General features: G+C 41.7%; 1 protein-coding gene across 5 annotated transcripts in view; it reads left to right on the forward strand.

Moving 5' to 3' along the window:
* The window catches only part of GFRA1 (GDNF family receptor alpha 1), a 224,351-nt gene that overhangs the window by 128,216 nt on the left and 68,250 nt on the right, over positions 1–27,885 (forward strand). The window lies entirely within an intron of this gene.

The following is a 27,885-nucleotide window of genomic DNA, read 5'->3' on the forward strand; positions in this document are numbered from 1 at the left end:
CCAGTTAGGCCTCCTGGTGGCTATGTGTTTGTAGCCTCCCTGTCTGGGAGGGGCTTCCTTCATCAGTAGCAGAAAGTATCAAGCTTCCCCTTTGGAATGTTTCTCCCTCAATGGTCTCTGTGGTTGGGGATAACAGAAACCAACGCCACCTGCTTAATTCATAGAGGGGACTAAGAATCTGGGTGCATCTTTTGGAAACCTAGGCACTGAAAGCCCATTTGGGGCTTATAAAAGGGTCTTGCCTCAATCCCCTTTTTTGGTTTTAGCAGTCAGCAGGGAGCACTGGAATCTTGTTCATCAGAATAGAGAGAGAAAGAGGAATGTGCTGGACTGCGAATATGCTGGCCTGGGGTGGGGGAGGGAGCTGGAAGGAGAGAGAGAGGAGGGGCAGTAGGCCTTCAGGAATGCAGTGGACCGAGAGGTGAGGCCTCTGCCTGAATTCAAATCGCAGCCGTACCACCTCGCCTTTCTAGGCCTCCATTTCCTCATCTTTAAAATGGGGAGAACAGAGTAGGATGGTGTGGGTGGAGTGCTTAGTTGACACCATGCTAGACATATAGTCAACCCTCCATAAATATTAACTGATATAACTAGTAATCTGTAGAAAGCTGAAATGTTGATATAACCAATAATCTTTAGAAGGCTGTAATTGACCTGCCCCCAGGGGGTCACTCTTGGAGCACTTGGAACATGTTAAGAAGGAAGATTCTGTATGAGTCACTCTTGGCCCCTGGGACCCTGATTCCAAGCTTTAGAAGAATTTCCCAGGCAAGAATACTGGAGTGGGTTGCCATTTCCTTCTCCAGGGGATCTTCCTGACCCAGGGATTGAACCCACAGCTCCTACACTGGCAGGTGGATTCTTTACCACTGACCCATCAGGAAAGCCCCTTAAAATGGTAATGGCTTTATTTTTATAAATATCAAACCACACTCACATCTGACCCACCCAGAGGATTTAAGGGACTTATTTTTATCTTTACGAAACTGGAAATATACATAAGAGGAGAAGTCCTAGATCAGGTCCTTTTTTTGAATGCCCTCAATGAACATGGGGCTTCCCTGGTGGCTCAGAGGTTAAAGTGTCTGCCTGCAATGCGGGAGACCCAGGTTCGATCCCTGGGTCGGGAAGATCCCCTGGAGAAGGAAATGGCAACCCACTCCAGTATTCTTGCCTGGAGAATCCCATGAACGGAAGAGCCTGGTGGGCCATATAGTCCACGGGGTCGCAAAGAGTCGGCCACAACTAAGCGACTTCACTTTCACTTTCACTTTCAATGAACATGTCGGAAGATACAACATTAGGGATGAGCTGAGTCCTTAAGTAGATTGGTCATGAATATACCTGGACTGATATGAAATGCTTGGAAATTATTAAGCAGTGGCAATCATGTACCAGAGAAAGAATACATTTTCTGCTTCTCAAATTATAGGTGCCTTCCTGCAGGGGCAACACGTGTTTTTTCCCTTCAATGTGTAGTAGGCAGTTTGTGTGCACACAGCCTAATACCCCTTCAGCTATGCATTTTCTTTGATCCTGAGCTTATTAAAAAATGCAAATCTAAATTGTATCTTATTAATGTGATCCTTTGTGTTAAAGCTGTGGGGGGTTAAAAATCCCAGTTTCTCTGGCATATTTGGATTTTTAATGTGCAAAGTGTGGCAAGAGTCTGACTATCTGCAGGCCATATTTTTTAATCAACTGTTATATGAAAGATCTTTTATTGTGCTGCTATTTCTTGCTTTCTTGGAATTCAGGGAGATAAAGAGTAATGACTTCATTGTTATACCCCAAATATTCTCAGGCATGTTGAGATCCTTATTAATTTGCTGTAACTTCTCCAAGATGACAGTGGTTCTGTCTTCTAGGTACATGCTGGAAGCATATTTTAAAGATGCACGTAACGTGGGAGATAGTTAATTCATATAATTTGCTGGTGACTCCCCTAGGCTTGGGCTTCCCAGCTTGTGGTAGTGGTAAAGAACCTATCTGCCACTGCAAGAGATACAGGAGACGTGGGTTTGATCCCTGGGTCAGGAAGATCCCCTGGAGGAGGGCATGCCAACCTACTCCAGTATTCTTCCCTGGAAAATCCTCTGGACAGAGGAGCCTGGTGGGCTACAGTCCATGGGGTCACAAAGAATCAGACACATCTGAAACGACTTAGCACGCACGCATGCTCCTAGGCTTGTGGGGCACTCGCGTGGTGACCGTGCCTAGATAGACCTTTGTCCAGGTATTGGCAGTCACCTTTAGACCCAGTGGGTTCTTATTATTAGAGCGATTTCTTTCCTTTAAAAAAATACTGTTTTAGGGATTTTATTTGAATTGAGTTAAAAATTGATCCCATGAGAATATAGATGCATTTTTCTCACTTGTCTCATTTCTAGTTTACCATCTTCTCATCCTCCCTCTCTTTTTTTCATGTCCTGAGAAAAAGCTTCATCCTCGTATTTAATCATTTGTTTTTCTTAAGATCAAAGCCAATTATTTTATAGAAGTCATCATGTGGAAATGCTCATTTCCTGTGTATCAGGCTGTCAGTAGGTACCCACAGTAAAGCTCTTTCTGGAACAAGGCCCTTGATAGTGGAGTCATGGCAATGTGGAAGAAGTAAGTGAACTAGTTAATGATAAAACTAAAACAGCCAACACTGTTGGCACGTCTGTGTGTGAGGCAGACATCTCATTTAATCCTCATAACACCTCTAAGAGGTTCCTACTCTGATATCATATCCCCATCTAACAAATGGAGAGATAGAAGAATAGAGGTTAAGTAACTTGTCCAGAGTCACGTGACTGTAGGGATCTGGGTTGAGAGTCTGTGCCCAGAGCCGCTCAGGCTCCGGCTGTGGGAAGATTCAGTGTTTCGCCTACCTCTGCTCTTAGCTTCGCTGTGTGGCTTTTTCTCATCTTTAAATGAGAATGTTGGACTAGATGATCTCCACACTGGGCCTTAAACTTTTAAAATTCATGGTAATTATTACAATAAAGTGCTCCAAGCTTAAGCCAGAAGACAAAAGGCACAATTCTGAAAACATCCTCCCCCCCTCCTCCCCTTTACCCCCCACCAAATAATTTGCATCAGTATCACTTTTGATGACAGCACAGTGGAAAGAATTCCAGCAGTCCCATCCTATAATATCCATCGTTTCCTGAAGAAACTGTTACAACTCGTATTCCAAAAAAGGCTCCGCGTGGCTTTCTGACACCTCCACGGTGGTCCCCAGGAAACAAGTATCTGGGGGAGGAGCGTTCGTCGGCAGGGAGAGTGGAGGGTCTATTTTTAAGCTGAGATCTTTTTGGAGGGTTGCTTCCTCCTCTGTCATCTCCAGTTGCAGGAGGCGAGATTTCACCTCGCTCTCATTCACTGAGGTGGCCATCGTGGTTCATAAAGGAAATTTTCTGTTGCTTGTTGTTGAAGTGTTTTACAAAAGGAGGCTTGATGTGCTCTGTGAGAGCCTGGCAGGTGGCAGCTTCCCGTGTCACCCTGTGACACGTGCCAGCCGATGCGAAGTGACATGTGGTGAGAGAGTCACGCTTGGCGCGGGCGCTTTCTTTTGTGTTGATAAAACAGGTAGCCTTTCTGTGGAGAGTCAGGAGCAGAGACAAGAGCCGGGCTCTCCTGGAAGAAGGATGTGTCACCATGTGCGTTTTTAGAGGCGTCTCAGACACTCAGGCATCTGGATAAGGGGAAGCTGATGTGGCGGATACGTTTAGTTTGAGTTTAGCAGGATATATTTAGGTGTGAACCCCCAGCTTTAGCCAGTAGTGCACGTGGGCTTGACCTTTGGCGATGGTCAGCTGTCGCAAGATCTGTCGGGCTTTGAGTGCCTCTAGAGCTGTCAACTCTCTCACGGCTATTTCCGTAGGGCTCTCTGCCACTCTTCCCCAGGAGATTTGGAAATGCAGGCATATTCAGTGGGCTCCATGTTCCCCGTCAGTGTCTCTTAATGGAACATTTCCCTTACACAAACGTAAACAGTAACATAAATGTAATATACAAGTACCCACCAACCTGGCTTTCTCAAATCTTAACATTTTGCTATATTTGCATCTGATATGTATGTGTGTCTCTCTCTCCGACTCTCTCACACACAGACTCAGACACACACGCACGTGCAGATAAATAAATCATTGCAGATCCCTTCATCATCCCCAGCTCCCCAGGGACGGATTTGCTGTGAAGCTAATGAAACTTAAGATGATGGTCCCTTTCTTCCACAGTCTCTAGGAGAGGCCCTAGCAAAGTGTCTCGATGATTATATATTTTTGTAAAGCTTTGCAAAATTCGCACTAGTGAGAGATTTTAGCTGCAATTGGTGCAGATCACCGCCTCTTTCCACCCTGACCTTTCTTCCATCACACGTTTCCCTCCTGTGTCCAGAGGATCAGACGCATCTCAGACACTCAAGCCTCTGGATAAGGGGAAGCTGACATTGCGGATAGGTTTAGTTTGAGTTGAGCAGGATATGTTTAGGAGGTGCCCAGTTACTTCATTGTGTTTTTAAGTTACAGCTGGACATCCCGATGGAGGCATGATGGCACAGCTTCCAGGAATACCCCACTGCCCACTGTTCCCACCCACTAGCACCACAACATGAGCGAGCGCACAGGACCAGAAGTCATAGAGTAACATGGATGTGTCCTGTGGGGCCACACCTGATATTTGTGGGCAGAAGAGGAGAAACAGTTTGAGATGTATAGAGCCGGAAACTAGTCTCAGATAAAAAGTCACATCATTCAACATGTTAAATTATAAGCAAACTATCCTACTGTGATCAATCCCAACTCACATTGGAAATACTCGATTAGAAATATATTTGATAATGTAGCATACATGGTGATAAACACATCATGATTTCTGTTCAAAACTCTGTGTTCATGTTTCAAAGAGCGCCTCCTGTTGTGTATGCTATGGCCCCCAAGCCTGTGGTGCGCTTAGACTCTACATTCTGTTCCCCTCTTGATTTGGTGTTTCTCATTCTCTTGCATGTTTTTCTTTTTTTTAAAATGTATGTGTTTGTGTGTGTACACTTGTTTTTTAATTTTTTTTTTAATTTATTTTTATTAGTTGGAGGCTAATTACTTTACAGTATTGTAGTGGTTTTTGCCATACAGTGACATGAATCAGCCATGGATTTACATGTGTTCCCCATCCCGATCCCCCCTCCTGCCTCCCTCCCCATCCCATCCCTCTGGGTCTTCCCAGTGCACCAGCCCTGAGCACTTGTTTCATGCATCCAACCTGGGCTGGCGATCTGTTTCACACTTGATAATATACATGTTTATATAAGTTGTTATTGAAATAAAGTGAAAGTCGCTCAGTTGTGTCCGATTCTTTGCAACCTCATGGAGTTCTCCAGGCCAGAATACTGGAGTGGGTAGCCTTTCCCTTCTCCAGGGGATCTTCCCAACCCAGGGATTGAACCCAGGTCTCCTATATTGCAGACAGATTCTTTACCAGCTGAGCCACTAGGGAAGCCCAAGAATACTGGAGTGGGTAGCCTATCCCTCCTCCAGTGGATCTTCCCAACCCAGGAATTGAACCAGGGTCTCCTGCATTGCAGGTGGATTCTTTACCAACTGAGCTCTCAGGGAAGCCCTAAATTGTTATTAATTCAGTACAAATACTTCTACAACTTATTTTCAGACACTGTTTTAAGAGTTATACATTTTGATACATACAGCTCTTGTTTGTTTATTTTCACTGGATTTATAGTTTTCATATGGGGTTCCCTGGTGGTTCAGATAGTGAAGAATTCTCCTGAAGCACAGTACAGTGATTGAATCTGCCCAGGTTCAGTCCCTGGGTCAGGAAGATCCCCTGGAGAAGGAAATGGCAACCCCCTCCAGTATTCTTGCACAGGAAATCCTGTGGACACAGGAGCCTAGCGGGCTATAGTCCAGGGGGTCGCAAAGTCAGACACAGCCGAGCAACTCACGCTTTTGTAGTTTTCATGGTGTGAATATACTATAATTTATTTGTCCTGTGTTCTGTCAATGGGCACTTGGGTTATAATAATGATGACATGGAAGTAAACAGCACACAATGAAAATCTTATTCATCTGTGTGAGAGATGCTCTATAGCTGTGACCTGTAAACTCTTTTTGCTCAGGTATTTCCTAAAAAAATTTTGAAAAGCTGTGTAACTCTTCATACATTTTTAATTGGCATCTGAAAAGTATTTCAATCTAAGTTTATGTACTTGGAAAGGATTTAATTTGCATAACATTGTAATAGAGATATTTAAAGATAAAACTGAAGATTGAAAAAGAATTCAATGAAATGAAAGTAGTGTAACGATTTGACTCTCACTAGCATCCATTTAAATAATATGCTATTAAAATATCCTTTAATAGTTAGAAAGTTTATATTACTTCCTTTGCCCTTTGAATTCGAAATTCTATTTTTCCATTCTCAGAATTTTGTCTTGATGCAGTACATTTTTATGTTTGACAGTCTATTATTGATAATCTCATCATATTTATCTCCTTCATATTGATTCAGAGTTCTAAGCGATTTTTGGATATCATTCTGTCGTCATTTTTTGAGTTTAAGTACCTTTTTCTAGTCATGGCTTATCTTTGTTCTGTGTGTTTGGATATTTTTTGTTCTACTAGGTTTCTAATTTTAATGCAGTTAGTTTATTACCATTTCCTTTATGGCTTGAGGATTTCTGTGTCTTCTTTAAAAATTTCTTATCTTAAAGTCATAAATATAATTTATGTTTTCTTCTAAAGGTTTAAAGTTTTGTTTTTCATATCTAATTCTTTCATTTATTTAGAATTTATTTTTGTGTATGGATGCCTTAGAAATCTAATTTTATTTTAGTTTTTTCAAGGGAATATCCAGTTGTCATAGGACTGTTTTTAAGTAGCTCGACTTTTGCCTAGTGACAGTTTTTGGTAAATTCAAATATATATATATATATATATATACATACATTCATATATATATAATATATACATATAAATTCATATATATACACACACACATTCATATATATATAATATATATATAAATTCATATATATATATATACACACACACACATATGTGTGTGTGTGTTTTATTCCTTGGGTATACTTATTCTTTGAGATTTTTAACAAGAAAGGGCTAACTTGCTTAGCTGGCATTATTTTGTAGTCTTCACAGGTAACCAGCACTACAGTTAAGCCCATGCAATTTGTTTAGCTAATATTCACTAACTTGACCTAAATGTAAGTGAATAGTCACACACATTTCCTGTCTTAGAATGACAGGGGCAAAATTTAGGAACTTAGCCTCATAGTAAACACAATAAATGTTAATGTTAAAATACGAGTGAATGATTGAATGAGTGAATTGATGAATGAGTTATATGATAGAATTCTTAAAGGATACTTGTTATAGCTTAGATTATTATTGGCTTATCTTATACTTTAGGATGCAGGGAAATTGATCTCATTAATGGACTTGGCTTTCTAGGAAGCCATTTTCTCTTAGAGCAGTATTTCTCAAAATGTGGCCTTGCGGAATCACATGGGAAGTGGGTTAAAATGCACATTACAGGATCCCACCCCAGATCCACTGAATCAAACTCTGTAGAGTGGGATCCAAGCTCTCCAGGAGATTCTTATCACTCAACAGAATTTTAAGTCACCTGTTTAGTGAAATGTCATTCAGAATCCCTATTCAGATATTCTGCCCGACAGAGCAGTGTCATTTAGGCCAGCTCACCTCTTTCAGCAAAGCCATCACACTTGCAGGTCAAAATGCATTAGAGTGGAGAAAACATTAGCTTAAGATTGGATCCTGGAGTCTCATATTCCAGGCTTTTTCTGAGGTCATGTGACCTCCTCATACATGTTTCTTATTTCTTCCCTGTGTGTTAATTTCCCCATCTGTGGCTTTTCCTGCTGGTTGGAGATATAGTTAAATTGGCCATGTTCGTTGTAGGGGAGAGAGACAGAGTTAAACTAGGACCAGAGGCCCTGCCAGCTGCTATCTTGTCCCTGACCCGTAAATCTGAATAACATTCACGTAGCAGTTGCAATGTATGGATATTTTGTCATCAGTTCAGAGCAAAGTGACCCTTTCTGAAATATGGCTTGGGGTCCAACCTGGAAACCACAATCACTGCCATTTGTAGGTTGTTGGCCACACAAACAGTTGTTTACGCAGAGTGCCTGAGGGTCCGTGGACCCATCGTGCTATGCTAAAGACAACCAAAGAATTTTGTTCAATCCAACCTTCTTAAGAGAGTCATTAGGACTTCTAGGTATTTAAAAAATAAATAAAAGGGAACTGACAGTTCCTGTTTGTCTGAGAAGTGCTTTGCCCAGTGTCCTAAAGCCCAGCCTCAGGAACTGATTCATCACAAGTCTCCAAAATACTCCAGCTTTTTCTCTTCACAGTAATTCAATTTGAATGAACATACACTCAGAGTATATGAACCGTACAACTGGTTTTAAGCAGGGATAAAGCTGGGATCATCCTCACCTCCATCCTGAATGGTACAATCATCTTTTATTTCATTCTGCTCGGCAGTGGTGGCAATTAAAGCTCCCAAAGTATGAAATGTTTTCATCAAGTCAGGCATTAAAAATATCGGCCTGTCAGAGGGGGCAGTGGACCCATGCTTTACTGCTGCTATTCTTCAGCTGCACCAGGGCATGAAGTGGTGAGAAGCATTCATTTCATGCAGTGGGAAAATAAGGCCAACTTTGGCTTTAATCTTTATTATGAGGAGGCAAGTCTCTGTTGGAGGGTAATGAGTGGATGCACCCCATTTAGCTTAAAGTAACAGATCTATATAGAGTTGTTAATTTGTAGATAAATATGGGGGTTTTTTTTGTACCATGGATGTCTCTTGATCCACACAAAGTGGTTATATTAATACTGAAACATTATTAATCAATACTTTGCTCTTTAAAAATACATCAGTAGGACTACCCAATTACCTTTAAGTATATATCAAAGGGCACAAAGCAATCTGATGTGTACTCAAAGTCCATTAGAAGCCACCAGACATATTAATTAAAATTCCTAGTTACAATGAACTTTACAATGTGCATAAAAATTTTCTGCTTTGAGTAACAAATAGGTATGGGCTAACTGAAAAGCTGGAGCTTGCAAGTCTATTTGAGGACAGGGGAGGGCCTGGGTGATTTTTGCCTTAGTGAAACCTGGGAATGATTTTATTTTACTTGAATCCAACATATAAAGGGCTGTTACTCAGGATTGTGAATGGAAAGGGTCAGGTTCCTCTCCTGTGTGTGTGTGTTGAAGGGAAGGGAGGAATTCTCATAAGTTGAAATCAAGCATTACCAAAATGGTGCATAGGGCTTCCCTCATAGCTCAGTTGGTGAAGAATCTGCCTGCAACACAGGAGATCAGGGTTCGATTCCTGGATCGGGAAGATCCTCTGGAGAAAGAAATGGCAACCCACTCCAGTATTCTCGCCTGGAGAATCCCTTGGATAGAGGAGCCTGGCAGGCTACAGTCCATGGGATCACAAGAGTCGCACACAATTTAGCGACTAAACCACCACCCAAAATAGCGTCTGCATGAGTACTAAGTCGCTTCATTCATGTTCAACTCTTTGCGAACCTATGGACTATAGCCTGCCAGTTTCCTCTGTCCATAGGATTCTCCAGCAAGGATACTAGAATGGGTTGCTGTGCCCTCCTCCAGGGGATGTTCTCGACCCTGGAATTGAACCCACATCTCCTGTATTGGCAGGCAGGTTCTTTACCACTACCATCACCTGGGAAGCCCACCAGTAGGTGCAATAAAACTTCACGGGAGATTAAAGGCAAAACTAAACACTAAGATGGGTGTCATCCAGCCCTTGCCGATCCTGCTGTGTGGCCAGGCATCGTTGAATTTGATCAATCTGGTTGTGGCAAAGGCCCACAATGAACGAACCCCACAGCATGGTCTCTGCCCTGCAGTAGCTATTTGTACTAATGGACGCCTCTGAATTTGTGCTGAGAGGTAGATAATCTACCATTTTGTCATCTAACAACAGTAGTGAGCTTTCATTTCAGACTTCATTTCTTACTGCCAACAGCCCAGCCGTATCTCCTGTCCAAGAAGACTCAATTAGCCAAACTATTTACAAGACTGCCCCCAAATTATACACAATCCAGGAGCTTAAAGAAAAAGAGGAGAGAAAGCCAAGACATGTGAATGCTGTTTCCCCCGCCTCCCCCGCCTTGTCCGTACCGCCCCTCCCCTCACCCCCCACACATCTGGGTTCTGTGCATCTGATTATTTCAAGGAGAGAAAGCATAAGCTCTTAGGGCCCAGGAACGAGATTTACAGTAATATGCTCACTAAACAAAACTCGACAACTAAGACCTGGGTGCCCCGAGGAACGTGCTGTAATGGTTCTGGACTCTATAGCCTCGTACATTTCTAATGACTTTGTCAGAAAGTGGCAGCCTCATCAGATCTAAGGAGGTGGCATTTAGATATGAGATCCATATTTAAGCATCACATACCCGAGCATTGCTGATTTAGGGATGTGCTCTCCCCCTACCCCTTGGCGTCTGTCCCTGGGCCATTATCCAGCACAAGTCATCCACCGAGACTAGTGTCAGGTGTAACTGATTGTCATTCAACGCAAGTGAAATCTTTAGGTGGACATTAGTCACTGCTTTAGACATGTTAGCTTCAAGTGGAAGCAGTCAATTACAGACCAGAGGTTTTATCGCTACATTATTACCATCATACGATTAGGTTTTCAGCAGTAGCATTCTGTGTGATCGATCTGTGCAAGGACATTGATGGATCACTTTGTTCTTCAAATGTCAAATATGTGGGACTTCTGTGCTTTATGTATTTACTGACACGCTCATCTCCTGTGGATACCTTTTACCCTCTGTGGTGTTCAGTTTTAGCACATGATTGCCATCCCTTTCCTTCAAAGACTGTATGGATTATATGTAATCACATTTATAATTTCCTTCCTATTCTCTCAACAGTGAAAAGCACTTCTGAGTTAACAGTACTATAAAGAAGTCTTTACCACACTAGAAGGATCTCTCACTGGTGTCAAGAAATATATTTAGACAATTGCTTTTATTTAGTTTTCTAATATGCAGACACCATACTAGAACTTAATTCCCAATTTCAGGGTATAGGTTAGACTTCCAAAAGTTTGATTCTCTGTTACTATGCTATTTGACCTGTCTTTCTTAAAGCTATGTTTAATATTTACTTTTTTTTTAACAAATGTATTCCCAAATCAAATCTCTGAACTGCATAAGCCACCACCCTCAAACATCAGTAAATATGATTTATTTAATATTGAACTTATAATATTGAACAGGATTTCTTATGTGAAATCCTTGACCGGCTCGTAGAAGACTCTTGGAGAGGGAGCTACTTTCAGTAAAACTGTTAGGTCTTAAATCTAACCCTGAAGATCATCTGTCCCATGCAATAGATAAAACAGAAACTGGGAAAGCTTTATTCCCCAACAAATGACCAACTGGGCTTCCAGTTGTTTTAAGAACTTCTCAGAGGGCACATGATGGTCCTGGGAATGCCAGCTTTCTTATTGAGTCAGAGCTATCTCCATTTCTACCTTAGGACCTATAGTTCTACCATATTTTTCTTTACATTTATTTTTATTTATTTGGCTGTTCCTGGTCTAGTTGCTGCATGGCACACAGACCTTTAGTAGCAGCAACAGTGGCTGACTTTATTTTTCTGGGCTCCAAAATCACTGCAGATGGTGATTGCAGCCATGAAATTAAAAGACGCTTACTTCTTGGAAGGAAAGTTATCACCAACCTAGACCAGCATATTGAAAAGCAGAGACATTACTTTGTCAATAAAGGTCCATCTAGTCAAAGCTGTGGTTTTTCCAGTGGTCATGTATGGATGTGAGAATTGGACTATAAAGAAAACTGAGCACCGAAGAATTTATGCTTTTGAACTGTGGTGTTGGAGAAGACTCTTGGGAGTCCCTTGGACTGCAAGGAGATCCAACCAGTCCATCCTGGAGGAGATCAGTCCTAGATGTTCATTGGTAGGAATGATGTTGAAGGTGAAACTCCCAATACTTTGGCCACCTGATGTGAAGAGCTGACTCATTTGAAAAGACCCTGATGCTGGGAAAGATTGAGGGCAGAAGGAGAAGGGGACGACAGAGGATGAGATGGTTGGATGGCATCACTGACTCAATGGACATGGGTTTGAGTGAACTCCGGGAGTTGGTGATGGACAGGGAGGCCTGACATGCTGTGGTTCATGGGGTCGCAAAGAGTCAGACACGACTGAGCGATTAAACTGAACTGAACACGTGATGTACTTTGCTGACCAGGGATTGAACCTGGGCCTTCGACATGGGAGCACAGAGTCTTAGCCACTGGACCTCCAGGGAAGTCCCCTCTACCGTATTTTCTACTTTAGGAACTTTCCCAACTCTCTTGGGTCAGTTTTATTAGCTAGTACCACAGGGAGGAGACCATTTAGTCTTTCCCAGTAAGGGAGGCAACTCTAAACACATCAAGGGAAATTCTCAGGAGTTGTTCATTATTCATTTTTTTAAGGCCAAGCCTGTGTTTGGCAATATTGTGGTGTGTGCTCAGTCGCTCAGTCATGTCTGACTCTTGCAACCTCATGGATTGTAGCCGGCCAGGTTCCTCTGTCCATGGGATTCTCCAGGCAAGAATACTGGAGTGGGTTGCTGTTCCCTTCTCCAGGCGATCTTCCCAACCCAGGAATCGAACCCTGATCTCCCTCACTGCGGGCAGATTCTTCACCATCTGAGCTCCCAGAAGGCTAAATCACAGACATAAAAAGGTCTAGCTCTGTGTGACTGGTTCTTCCTGTGTCTTGAAATAGGATTTTCTGCAACACAGAGCTTCTTCCATGAATGCAGGGGTGTTTGGGGCTCAGGCCTTCTTCCTATAAAGCAGAAATTCACAGCTGCTTTTCTTCTCTCGCTCCCTTTCCCACCAAAGAGCAGCGTGGCTGGCCACTCTGCAGTTGGCCTTTCTCACTTCTGTTGTCCCTGAATGCCCTAGCAAAAGGGTGACCCTGTACCTCTGGCGTGTCCACGGGTGCTGAGGACAGCATTAGCAGCTGGCCTGCACCCTGGCACTTACACTGAATGTCATTCCAATCTCTCCAGGCATAAAGTTGATGGAATCATCTTGACCCCAGCACTCACATCCAGCTTCAGCCCAGGGTTAAATGTAACCATTTGAGTGGTCACTTCTTGAAAAAAAAAAAAAACAAAAAACCGAAAACTAGCTACTATGCAAAACCAGATCTCTTATCAAAAAAGGCACATTTTGACACTTGAAGAAGTTTTAGGGTAGAACACGTGTATTTTGCCTAAACTGTACCTTATTTTCTGGAGGGGGGGCTTCCCTGGAGGATCATATGGTTAAGAGTTTGCCTGCAATTTGGGAGACTTGGGTTCGATCCCTGGGTCAGGAAGATACCATGGAGAAGGGAAAGGGCACCCACTCTCAGGTGGCGCTAGTGGTAAAGAACCTGCCTGCCAATGCAGGAGACATAAGAGACGTGGGTTTGATCCCTGGGTTGGGAAGATCCCCTGGAAGAGGGAATGGCAATCCACTCCAGTGTTCTTGCCTAGAGAATCCCATGGACACAGGAGCCTGGTGGGCTACAGTCCACAGGGTCGCAAAGAGTTGGACATGACTGAAGTGACTTAGCACACACACAGTACCTGTTTTGATGAAGCACTTGTTGTTGTTTAGCTGCTAAGGCGGGTCCAACTTGCAAAAGAATTGGACACCACTTGGCAACCTCATGGACTGTAGCCTGCCAGGCTCCTCTGTCCATGGCATTTCCCAGGTTAAGAATACTGGAGTGGGTTGCCATTTACTTCTCCAGGGGATCTTCCTGACCCAGGAATCGAATCCACAACTCCTGCATTGGCAGGTGGATTTTTTGTTTTTTTGTTTTTTTTTTTTTTTACCACTGAGCCACCTGGGAAGCTCTCTGAAGCACAGATCTAAGTGGAAATATCAGGTTCTAGGAGCTGGGGTTGTTCTCATTGAGCCCAGTGTTCTTCAGGGACACACTGTGTATGTACATCAGAGACACAACCGCTCTATAGCTGATATGCTCCTGTGAGACAGTGAGGAAGGACACATTCTAGGAGCAGCCTGAAACTTCTGGGTTACCCACTGCCTCAACCTGCCTCAGCAGCCTTGCAGCCTCCCATGGATGGGAACCAGGTGGGCGAACACCTCTGGGGAGGAGATGTGGCTTGGTGCCCACTGAACACCATGCAGGGATAGCTGTATTTACTCTGCCATTCCTGCAGGGGACAGAGCTGCAGATTAAGTTGCACAGACACAATGGAGGTCCTGGCTAAGGAATTTTAATGTAAAAATTCCCAGGTTTTAAACTTAATCCTTGAGCTCACTGGTATAGTCAGTCAGATGGGGATCTAATGAAAGTTATGCTGGGGCTCAGAAGGGTAAATGTGTGAATGCATTTGGAATCAATTTAAAGCTAGAAATGAAATGAACAAGGACATTTGCCAATACACCATTAAAATAAAACCCGGAGGTTCACTGAGGCATGTACATAGACAGGCATACATGCCCGTTCTGGTCCTGCTGTCTGCTTTCTGTGCAGCTCATGGAAGGTTGTGGTGGTTGGGGGGCGGGAGGGGCCTTGTCTTAGCCCACCTGAGAAGTATCTGGGCTGGGACTTCCTGATAAATCTAGTCTGGGCTTCATTATGAAGTTACACTGGAAGCACAGTCAGGGCGGATCCTCTCCTCAACAAGGTCTCCATGGAATGAGGCCTGAATGAGCCATCCACTGGAAGCTACCTCTTAGGGACTGCACTCCTGAAAGTGTGACCAGAACCAATCAGAAAGTCTAGATTTCCTAGGAAAATAAATGGAGATACAGGTGGATAGTAAAAAGAAATGCTTGATTGACTGAAGACCAGGGAATTCCAAGTCTGACCATTGGTAGTACCTGGGAGCTTTGTAAAAATACAGATTCTCGGGAGGATAGCACAGGAAAAACTTAGGAATCTGTGTGTTTGGGGCTTTTTTTCCCCTTATTTCTTCAAGTTTGTTCTCCAGAGAATTCTGAGGCCCCTGAGGTTTGTCACTGCTTGAAGCAACCAACTTTTCAAGCACTTAAAACCTGTTGGCAAAAAAGAGAGAAAATGTGCTAATTTTCATTGAAATAGGTCACCTAAGAATCTTTAACCAAACAAAATTTTATTAACCTGACTTGATATGAAACATCTTCTCGAGTAAAGCAAAAACATCATTAAAATATGTATATATATACACACATACATAATGATGAGCTTCCCTGGTGGATCAGCAGTAAATAATCCGCCTGCAATGTAGGAGCCACAGGAAATGTGGGTTCGATTCCTGGGTCAGAAAGATCCCCTGCAGACGGAAATGGCCACCCACTCCAGTGGGGAATTCCATGGACAGAGGAACCTGGCAGGCTACAATAGGGTCGCAAAGAGTTGGGCACAAATGAAGCAACTTAGTATGCATGCATACATATAGATAAAATCCAGATTCACAAATCTAATAACGATGGACGTCCCTTCTCCCCATCATTTTCTGGAATGTGGCTACACTAAGTCTAGACATTTCTGCCCAGCTAGTGGCTTTCTCTCCCTGAAACCAGCCTCAGCGTCTGGCTACTATTTTTTGAGAAAGCACACCCTGAAAAATACAAAGCCCTGCCATTATTATTCATGCGGCTTTTGTTTATCTTCCCCAAAGAAACAGTGGAGCTGTGGCAGATGAGTGATGGTTGCCGGGCTGTGGCGGAGGTAAAAGCCACTGCAGGTGGAGCGGCTTAATGGGGTATTAATTGGGAAGCAGGTGACGGCAAATAGGTAGCACAGCAGGTATGTAAATAGGCTCATGGGAAGAAAGGCATTGGATTTTATGCTCTTTAACTAAAAATAAAGACCTGATATTTAGCTTATCTTTGCTGAAATCCTGCACTGTGAGGGCCCTGACAACCGCCAACATCATCAATGATTCATTATTATCTCAGCATCGTCCAGGGGACTTAATAGGATCTTCAACCTCTTCATTTTTCATTGTTTCAGCTGATTCTTTGGCTTTAGAATGAATACTTTTCTTCTCTGTTTATATATCAGAGGTCAGAAAAGCTGTTACAGATTGTATAGTGATGATGACATTTAAGCCTCTGGCCTGCCTTCTGGTAGCATCCTTTTGCTCTGTCTCATTGGAGAAATGCAGCACATCGGCGTGAGTATGAATAGTAAAACCACCAAGAGCAGTAGTTGTCTTTCCAGTAGTCACCTTGAGGAAAAACACTTATTCCAGGGCTCTCATTGGCTCAAAACCTGTTCAGGAAAACCATTTCAATGGTTATTTTCATGGCCAGTTTGTAAGTGCCCCCATATGAAAAAATCCTTATATATATTTATCACTTATTTTCTTCCCCTAAACATTACCCAGCATCATCACCTATTTCATGACCACACTTAGTGCTATGTGACATTTGGCTTTTAAAATCCATCCCTGATGCAGAGGTTCACTGCTGGTCAGAATATTCCAGAGAACACACCTCAGGCTTCTAGGGAAGAGTTCCATGAAATGTCCAGAGTGTTGGCAGCCTCTTTGGGATAAGTGTCCGGTTTCTCAGAGCAAAGACTTTCCATGGCACACACTTAGAAAGTTCTAAATTTGGGCATGCTAGTTTGAAAGTTCAGGGCCATTATTTTAAGGCTATCTTATTTTATAGTAACTTAGAAAACTGTTAAACAAACCACTTCATGTTTCCCTTCCAGTTAGCTCTCTCTGGTATGTTGGTAGAAAAGTGAAGGGAAACTTAGGTTCTTGGTTGCTTGGCTGGTGCACGTTTATTGTTTTCTCTGGGAAGAAGCAGCACTAGTTTTGAAGAAGTGTTTAGCACCTTACTGTTGAAATGGCTAGATATTAGTGAAGCTTTCACAGGCTAAATATTAGTGAAGCCACAGTGTATATCCCGTAAAATGAATTAGGTTTACATTATCATGCAGATCTTTTCTTGTAGTTGAAGTACTCATTAATTTTACTGCTAAAGAGATGTTAGTAATTAAATACCTCTAATTAATGAAAATCAGACAAAAGCAAGAGCTGCTCTTTTTATCTTCAAAGATAGAGATGTTTGTAGATCTATCTCGTTGTGGCTTTTGTCTGTAGGAGGACCACAAATCTGAACTAGCTGGGATCAAGTGTTCTGGTCCAGAGAAAGTCATTTAAAGACTTTGCTTTTGGAAAATTAAAGGAGTAGGCATTTGAGGATGTTATAAAGATGATCTGAGATTAGGAAAAAAAAATACTCATAAATGAGAGTCAGTCCTACATGTAATAGCAAATTTCATGGTTGAAGATGCAACAGTGTTGAGGACAATTAATAGTTCTGAAGCAGTGGTTGAGTTCTGGGGTAGGCCCTCGAACACATAATTAGATTATTAAAAATGGCCTGTCTTAGGCTGACTATTACTAAATTGAAATCCAATTATGGCTTTATGATTTTGCTGAAAAATATTTAGCTGTTTTATTTGAATCCTTGTAAGAGATCATTTCCTCTTTGCATCAGCATTTGCACATGTCATAATATATTTTCCAAACAAATCTGACCTCAATTATCTTGGAATCTATCGTACATTAGATAAAATATATTTTAATGAGTGTTTTTATGTCTAATATCATACTTGTGCCTCTCCACACTTGAGGAATTAAAAGATGGCAGTAGAAGACCTTGCAAGTATCTTTTTAATGAGAGGCATGCATATTTTAGAAATAACTAAATTGTGCCATCTTAATACACGGAAAGGCATTATGCTCAAATATGTGCCCGAGTGTGCTGCAACACAGACTTGGTTCAATTCTCAGTAATTGGCATTGGAACTGTAATAAAGCAGTTGTTTGCAAAGAGATGGGCTTGGAATTTCCATGCACTCCTGCAGTGTGGATTTAAATGCTAAGTTAAATATTTATGAACCCGAGATTTTTATAATTGATCATTGTATGATTTATACACAGTAATTATAATTAGGTTGAAAGAGATTTTAAAAAGCCAGTTTCCTGGTAGCCAAGGCCATTAAATAACGCTAAGCTGCCAAAACAAAAATTAGATGGGAACCCAGCCATCAAGTTCCGAGTGCCTGTCCCCGGGTCCCATGTACAATGAGGCACTTCACCTCACCAGGCACCTCACCTGGGCACCAGCTCCTACATCTTCTGCTATCGTTTTTCATGCCTTTGTTTCAAACCTAGTTGAACATAAACAAGTAGAAAACTTCCAATGTGTAACAAAAGGAAAAGGTGGAGGAGGTTGGAAAGGTTAATTAAAAATGTAATGATCCCATTTGCTGAGACAGCACTATTAATCATTTTGCAGCAGCAAGCATGTGACTTACTTACACACCACTTATAGGAGGCATCTAATTTTTTAAGATATGGATAGTGCAGGGGGTGTGGGCCACAGTATGTTCTTTATGGAAACAGAAGCTCTAATGGGTGAACTTGGAGTGAGTGAGCGTGGGGCAGGTGTGAGACTCATGGTTAATACAGGGCACTGTCTTCACCAGGCAGAAGAATTATATCCAAATTCATAGATATTCAGAATAATTCAGTCACTGTGAACCCTAGAGAGAGTTCTTGGATATGACTTGAGGCTTAATGTTGTTGTGGAAGGTGTGAAAAAACAGGGCAAGGAGGAAATTCATCATTGTGTAATACAATATGTCTGAAACAGTGTATGAATGACAAAATGGGCTCCAAAGAGCCAACACTGCCTTTTAAATGTAATTTTTAGCACCCCAGCTGGAAAAGGCCAAGCTCTTGTAGGATCGATTACAAGGGTCACAGCCTGTACGATCAGATTTGCCATCTGATCCACGTGGACAGTAGAAGACCAGACTGTCAATGTGAGCTTCCAGAAAAGCCTGTTCTACCCCTGTGAAGATCTTGGAGCTTTTTACGTATATTTTATTTGCTGGGATAACACGTTAGAGGGAGCCTATTAGGAGAAGAACAGTAGTTAGGTTAACATGGTGATTAATCAAGCCAGAAAGAAAGAGGAAACTGGTTGTGAATTCAATTCTGCAGCCTTAAAAAGAAGGGCAGAAAGATACCCGGAAATTGGCAAGCATTTGTAAACAACGGTCTTTCACTGTGTCTTGTGAACTTTCTGCTTAATAAAAATGCATCTTCATGCGAGCCATGCAAATTTTAATATAGTTACTGTTCTATTCCACCTCATAACCTATAGAAATGATTTCTAGATCCTTGCATCTGTGTTTCATCCTGAATCATTTTGACTGGTTTGCTGGCCCGAGCATTTGCCAATAATGGTGGCGTTTTCTAAGTGTAAATAATGAAGGGCTGCCAGCCACAGCGATAGCCTCTTTGATTTGGGACAGTGTGAGGATTGTACTTGGGATAAAGGCAGATCCTTGCGCCAGAGGAATTTAGAATGGGCAAGCGTCTCCCAGTGCATAATTCATCCTTGACACCTCCACACCTCCCTGTATTGGAGGGACCCTTTACATTTGCTCCGTCTGAAGGTCGGGGTGAAAATCGTTGGTTCGTGTACTCTTTGGAGCAGCAAACAGCTGAGAGGTCAAGAGCTGGCTTGGTTTTGGTTTTCGTTTTTTACGTTCCATCCCTGATCAAGTTGTTTCCTAAATACTTGATGCTATAATCAGAAAAGGCAATTTATATTATAATCATCAAATCAAAAACTTTGAGGCTTGAAGAGACCTTAGCTATATCATCTTACAAATGTGGAAACCGAGGTCCACTCAGGAAAAGCACTCAGATAACTGGACCATGTTTCAACCCCCTGACTCTGAATTCATTGCTCCTTTGGCAACATCTTTTTATTCCATGGTCTGGGAACTGGCCCTCCAGTTGCTGTGAAGGTTATACCTCCCAAGAAAACAGGAAACAAGTCACATTAGATGTGATCACAGCCAGAAAAGCTTAGAATGTTGACAGAGAAAGCAATATGTAAACCTGCAAAGTAACAGCGTGGTGATGTGTAACTTTGAAAGGAAAAGCTGGGTAACGGGCCTCTCCATCACACAGTGCCCGGCAGGTGCTGGAGAGAGTTCTTTAGCCCGCCAAACCCACACGCACACGCCCTCCCCCAGAAGAAAGAATTTCTAGTAAACAGCCTTCATTCTGAGAATGCTTCCCATTCAGACAGCATCCCAGACATTCTACCGAGTTAAAGAATGAATAACAGCAGATGGAGGGGGATAGAGTTGGAGGAGGAGGGGGGTAGCGGCATTTTAATGCTGAGCTCTGAAATGAGCTGTGGAGAGGATGGCACTCGGTTACGGTAAAGCTATTAGGAAGCCCTCCCACACAGGCGACAAGGTGCGCGTGCCCTGCTCGTAAACCAGGCGCGCGCCTGCGCCTCCGCCCCCCGTGTGTGAGTGGATGGGTGTTGGGTGTGACTCAGTGCCCTAAATCCATGTCTTCTGGCCACTTCTCCTTCTGCCCTCAAGTCTTTGAGGTCACACTGTTGTGCAATGGGGAATGCATTTAATACAAATGGAACATCAATCTTCCCTCCAAGTAAAAACTCACTTCTAACTTCGGTGTCCTGTGATTTCACCTCTGCTTATTGTGAACTTCATTGTAGCAGGGTCTCTGAGAGAGAGCTGGCAGTGAATTTGTGAGGACTCTTAAGAGGGAGGTGAAAGTTTTCAGTGCTCAGGGTTGTTGTTTTCCATATTCTGTGCATGTGAGACTTTTTTTTTTTTTTTAAAGAATAAGGTATATACGTGAATCAACTTTTTTCAGTGTTTTGTTTGAACATTTTCAAACATACATTCAAGTGGAAAAAGTTTTACATCAAGCCGCCTTCTAGAAGCTACCTTTACATTTGAATGTAGTTGCTCTGTAAGTATCCATCCACCCATCCTTCTGCATCTAGCAGTTCATCAGAGTTTTAATAATGCAGCTATCAATATGCTTCCCCTAAATGCTTCAGGATGTTTACCATCAGCCAGTTCTTAATATTTAGTTCTTTTCACTTTAAGGTAAAATTTCTGTATGTACAGACTTTGTGTCCTATTCTCTGAGTTTTGACCCAAATTTCTACTAAGAGAATATTACCGTCACTCCAGAAAGTTCCTCTTCCCTTTTTCCAGTGAGCCCCCACCTCCATCCCCTAGAAGCAACCACTCTTCAGATTATTTTTCCATCATAAATTAATTTTTCCTTTTCCAGAACTTCAAGTATATGTTGAGGTGGCTAAAAAGATGTTTTGAAAAGAATCCAAATGAACTTTTTGGCCAACCCAAAATTATTCAACGTGTACATTTTTTTGTAAAGCTTCCCCCCCTCCCCCTTAGAACAGTGTTTTTGAGATTCATCCATGCCATTGTGTGTATAAATAGTTCATCTGTTCTTATTTCTGACTGCTATTCCATTATGTGGATAGACTATAGTTTGCTAGACATTTTCGTACTGATGGATACATGACCTGTTTCTAGTCTTTGGTTATTATCAATAAAGTGCTGTCATATTCTTGTCCAAATATTTTTATGGACATATAGCCTCATTTTCTTGAACGAATACCTAAAAGTGGAAATGCTGAGTTATAGGGTAGGTATATGTGTAATTTTATAAAAATCTGCACCCAATTTTCCCAAGTGAATGGATGATTTTACCTTCCTGTTGGAATGTATGAGATTCCAGGAGCTCCACATCTTTGTAAACGTTTGGAGTTGTCAGATTTAAATTTTAACCACCAACATAGTGGTTGTAATTTGCATTTCCCTGATAACTAATGATGTTTAAATTTTTTATGTGCTTACTGACTGTTCATACAACTTCTTTTATGAAGAAAAACCGATTTTTCAATTGGGTTGTTTTTTATGTTGGGCTTCTCAGGTAGCTCAATGGTAAAGAATCCCCCTGCCAAGCGCCCCTGCAGGAGACATGGGCTGGATCCCTGTGTTGCAAAGATTCCTTGGAGAAGGAAACGTCAACCCATCCCAGTATTCTTTCCTGGGAAATCCCATGGACAGAGGAGTCTGGCAGGCTACAGTCCATGGGGTTACAAAGAGCATGCATGCAAATATGTTTTAGATATTTGTCCTTTGTCAGATACATGTTTTGCAAATATTTTCTTCTAGTCTGTGATTTGTCTTGTTTTCTTCATTTCTTAAGAAATTAAGTGTCTTTTGATGAGCTTTTAACTTAGTGAAATCTAACTTACCAGTTTATTTAATGTTGTTGTTTTCTGTGCTCTTTTCTAAGAAATATTTGCCTGTAATTTTCTTCTTTTTTTTCCATTAGATTCTATTATTTGGGTAATACTGGCTTCATGTATCAATTTGGGAAGGGTTATGAGAATGTTTTGTGTGAATGAGAATTAGAAGCAAAAAGTCACTCATTTACTTGTAAGCTGGAAATCAGTTAGTGGCCTCTTGCCTATCTTAATGTGCCAGGTTCTGCATTCTGGAATCTGTCTGAAATAATGATAAGGAGATGGTGTTCTAGCAGTATTATTTATCAATGAAAACAGAATCACCTCAAAGTGAGGCTGAAGCATGCCAGGTGCTAAACGGAGTGAACTGTGAGCGATTGGTTTGGACATAAAATGATTCATCCTGTTCCCACTTCATGCAAAACTTTTCTTTGGATTTCACATATAAATGTGATCAGACAATATTTGTCTCTGTCGGACTTATTGTACTCAGCATAATGTTCTCCAAGTTCACCTGTGCTGTTGCAAATGGCAGTATTTGCTTCCTTTTATGGCTGGATAGGGTTCCATTGAATACATACACCACATTTTCGTTATCTGTTTGTTCCTTGATGAACACTTGACTATTGTAAATGATGCTTTAATGAACATGAGTGCAGATATTTCTTTGACAAAGTGATTTTGTTTCCTATGGATATATATCCAGGAGTGGAATGGCTGGATCATATGATAGCTTGCCGTCATGTGAGAATGTTAGCTCTATTTTTAATTTTTTGAGCAACCTTTATACTGTTTTCTATGTTTTCTGTAGTGACTGTACAGTTTACAGTCCCACCAACTGTGCACAAGGCTTCTCTTTTCTCCACCATCTCACCAGCACTTATTATCTCTTGTCTTTCTGACAAGTTCTCTTATCTCTTGATGACAGTTGTTCTAACAGGCCTGAGGTGATATCTCATTGTAGTTTGATTTTCATTTCCCTACCAGTCAGCATCTTTTCATGGACCTGTTGGCCTTTCATATATCTTCTTTGGAAGAATGTCTCTTCAGGTCCTTTGCCCATTTTTTAACTTGGGTTATTATTATTATTGTTGTTACTTTGGTGATTCGAATCATGTAAGTTCTTTATATATTTTGGAAATTGACTCCATATCAGAACATGATTTGCAAGTATTTTCTCCCATTCCATAAGTCACCTTTTCATTCTGTTGATGGTTTTCTTTGCTGTACAAAAGCTTTCTAGTTTAGTATAATTCATTTTGTTTATTTTTTGTTGTTATTGGTTGTGTCATACCCAAAAAGTCACTGCCAAAACCCATGTCAAAGAGCTTTTTTCCAGGCCAGTTTTTAAAAACTGTATTATATGGAGAACTGCCGGAGAGAAGTAAATTTTCTGGACCTTGTATGTTAAGTTTAATTATTTTCATTATAATTTTATTTGAAGTTTATAAACATAAAACCATCAACTCTTATTCTTTGCTTTTATACAAACTGTAAAGACAATACACAAATTAAGTATTAACAAAACATTAAAAGCTATGAAATGTGAGCTGATAATATAAATTTAATATGAGAAATGATATTGTCTGCTGAAACTAAATTAGTGCTTACAGTTTGGATGTAATTCTCTGTTTCAACATGTATTGGTTTGAGTTTGACAGGCCTACATTACTGGGTGCCATATGATGACTTAATTTTTCTGTCACTTTTCTCTATTTGAACTTACATGAACTGCTTGTTCCTATGTCCCTGGGTACATCATGTAAGTATTAAATCAAGCTATGTGCCTATATTCCTTTCATTTTAGCCAGAGATCATAAAGTACCATTGAACACCAATGAAAGTAAAAATGTAGGTGGTGAAATTGCACACCAATATCCACCTGATGCGAAGAGAGAGACGCTGATGCTGGGAAAGATTGAGGTCAGGAAGAGAAGAGGGCAACAAAGGATGAAATGGTTAGATGGCATTGCTGATTCAATGGACATTAGTTTGAGCAAACTCTGGGAGATAGTGAAGGACAGGGAAGCCTGGCGTGCTGCAGTCCATGGGGTCACAGAGTGGGGCACGACTTAGCAACTAGCTTTAAGGGCCTTATCCGGATGATCCAGAGTTTGGTCATATTCCTTTATCATCATTCCAAAATGCATAACTTAGAAATCTCCAGGACTTCCTTTGGTAGTCCAGTGGTTAAGAAACTGCCTGCTGATGCAGGGGACCTCAGGGGTTAGATCCCTGGTCTAGGAAGATTTCAGATGCCGTGGAGCAGCTAAGCCCCACAGTTACTGAGCTCACACACTCTAGAGCACACGTGACTCAACTAGAGTGTGTCCCCACTGGCCACAACTAGAGAAAACCCAGGCACAGCGATGAAGACCCAGACAGCCTTAAATGAAAATAAATAAAAGAAATCTACAATTGTAGTCCTTCAGGATTATCAATCAACGCTGCCAGTGGGCCCAACAGCACCACCTCTCAAAAGAGGAAAAAGCTAGAAGTGTCACCAGGGCCTGGTGGAGGCCCTGGGGGTCTGTTAGGGCACGTGGTGCATATTTCACTCCTCGGGTCCTGAAGTGCCCGCATGTGAAAACAGAGGCGCAGGAGCGAAGCCACTTTGGGAAGATGACGATGTGGAGAGAAGGCCCCAGGTGTGCTTGTTAAACCAGCAGGATGTGTGCGCAGCTGCTGGCTTCCTGCTCGGCTCACCGAAGAAGGGCTGAGGGTCTCGTTTATTGCCTTGCGCGTTAAATTGTTGAATGCGCGCGTCATGGAGAGAAACATGAACCTGGGGCATCATAAAGTTCTGCTGGTAGTGCCGGGGTATATTTTTGTGATTTCAGATATTTACACATAGTTCTTTCTTAAAGTGAGGCACACCATCAGTAGACCAAGGAGAACTTTTCATTCCCTGAAATGTTGGACTTACTGTGTCTGTTCTTGTCTTGTATAAAATCTTGCTTTACTGTAGCAGAACATTTAACATGAGATTCTGGTGGCTCATGTGGTAAAGGATGTGCCTGCGATGCAGGAGACTTGGGTTTGATCTGGATTGGGAAGATCCCCTAGAGAAGGAAATGGCAACACACTCCAGCATTCTTGCCTGGAAAATCCCAGGGCCAGAGGAGCCTGGTGGGCTACAGTCCATGTGGTCACAAAGAGTCAGACTTGACTGAGCAACTAACACTACTTTCTTAACACATTTCTTTTTTTAATTTTATTGATTTACAGTGTTGATTTACAATGTTGTATCAGTTTCCTCTATACAGAGAAGTTACTCAGCCATGCACAGATATACATTCTTTCCCATTCTTCTCCATCATGGTTTGTCATAGGATACTGAATGTAGTTCCCTGTGCTATATGGTAGGACCTTGTTTATCTGTTCTATATGTAATAGTTTGCCTTTGCTCATCCCAAACTCCCATATCGTCTCTCCCCTAACCCCACTCCCCCTTGGCAACCACAGGTCTGTTCTCTATATCTGAGTCTGTTATTGTTTCATAGATATGTTGATTTGTATTGTATTTTAGATTCCACATAGAAGTGATATCATATGGTATTTGTCTTTCTCTTTCTGACTTAGTTCACTTAGTATGATAATTTTTAGGTACCAGTGGGCAGAAGACCTAAATAGACCTTTATCCAAAAAAAAAAAAAAAACCACGGATGACCAATAGATGCATGAAAAGATGCTCATTATTAAGAGAAATGCAAATCATAACTACAATGAGGTATCACTTCACATCAGACAGAATTGCCATCATTAAAAAGTCTACAAATAGCAAATGCTAGAGAGGATGTAAAGAAAAGGGAACCCTCTTCCACTGTTGATGGAAATGTAAATTGGTGCAGTCATTATGGATAACAGTACGGAAGTTCCTCAAAAAAACTAAAACTAGAGCTGCCGTATGCTTCAGCAGTCCCACTCCTGGGCATATACTCAGATGAAACTATCATTAAAAGATATATGCACCCCTATGTTTACCGCAGCACTATTACATTAGCCAAGACATGGAAACAACCTAAGTGTACATGGACAGATGAATGGATAAAGAAAAAGTGGCTTATATGCACATTGGAATATTACTCAGCCATCAAAAAGAGTGCAATAATGCCACTTAGACTTTAAGTGCACAGTACAGTATTGTTAACTGTGAGCGTGATGTTGTATGGCAGATCTCTAAAACTTATTCATCTTGCATCACTGAAACTTTATACTTCTTGAATAACAACTCCTCATTTCCTCTCTTGCTGAAACAAGGGAGGAAATGGGGAGTAACTACCATTTGTACTATTGAGTAGCAGTAACTATCATTTGTACTGTTGAATAGCAGTAACTACCATTCAACTTTTTGCTTCTATGAGTCTGAGAGTTTTAGATGCCTTGCAGATGCAGAGCCATAAAGGATACTGTCCTCCTGTGACTGGCTTATCTCACTTGGTATCATGTCCTTAAGGCTCATCCATGTTGTTGTATATGGCATATTTCCTTCTTTCTTTAAGGCGGAAAAATATTCCATGTGCCCTTTATGTGGATACTAAATGCACTGTCCTATCTTTCAGTCCCATCCAATCCAGTTGAATTCTCTTTCCTCTCATGCTAATTCTCAAATGCCCTCATGGTCCCTGTCCACGGGGAACATAGAGTGAATGAAAGGGGGTTTCAGAACCCAAGAAGGGGCTGAGGCCTGAGCGGGAACTTCCTGGGGTTTGAATCCCACAGTTGTGTGGTGCCTGTCTGTTGCCTCCTAGCTGTCCCTGGAGGGTCATTGCTGCACCTAATTATCAATTTTCCATGGACCATATTATATATAACTTGGCTCTCAGAGGTTTTTCCATCACTTCCCCCTCTCTTTGGTAAGACCTATAAGGGCTTCATTTCCCTTGTCCATTCATCTTTTAACTTTGCCCGTTGGACTTGGCCCTGCCAGCCCACCCAGCCACCCCAGTGAGCCCCACCTCCTCTGTGATCTCTCTCCAGCCTCACAGCAGACCTCCTGGCCGTGGACAGCCCTGGTTTCTCTGAAAGCCTGAGCACAGAGGGCTTGGGCAGAAGGCAACATATGTTTTTTTGAGATTCCTAAGGCCTATGGTTTGTAAGCCCATTGAAATTCTATCCAAAATACTAACTGAATTTTTCTAATCTGCAACCTCAGTACTCATAGATCCCATATTTTCTATGTGGTAAGTTAAATGGTAATTGAGGTTTGCAAATTTTTATGTAATTTATTCTGGTTTCCTTCCAGTGGCCTGTGAGCTCAAACTTAAATACAGCTTCGATGTAGTTGCTTCTTCCTGTTTAGAGAGCTGGCATAATATTTTGTCTTCTGGGCTCAAATAACCATGCAATTACTCTGTAATCATATAGTAATTAGCATGTACTATGTGCATTTATTACATAATTATATTCCTGGAGGATCGCATGGCAATTATACTTACATTCAGCATATCATTTTATATACTATATAATAAACAAGTATATAATTTGCTGCTTTTTTCTCCTATCCTAATTTCAGTTTACCAGCCTGGAGCTGGAAACTTGTCCTCCTGTTGCCTTGTTTAGACCCAGGCAGGCAGGTGTCTGAGCTCCTTTGGCCTCACTCAATACCTCCTAATTATACCTCTGAGACAATGCTAGGAGCTGGAGTGCCGCCGTGGGCTCCTGGCCTCAGT

Source organism: Cervus canadensis, chromosome 8 (genome assembly GCF_019320065.1).
Source record: "Cervus canadensis isolate Bull #8, Minnesota chromosome 8, ASM1932006v1, whole genome shotgun sequence".
NCBI classification, from domain to species: Eukaryota; Metazoa; Chordata; class Mammalia; order Artiodactyla; family Cervidae; genus Cervus; species Cervus canadensis.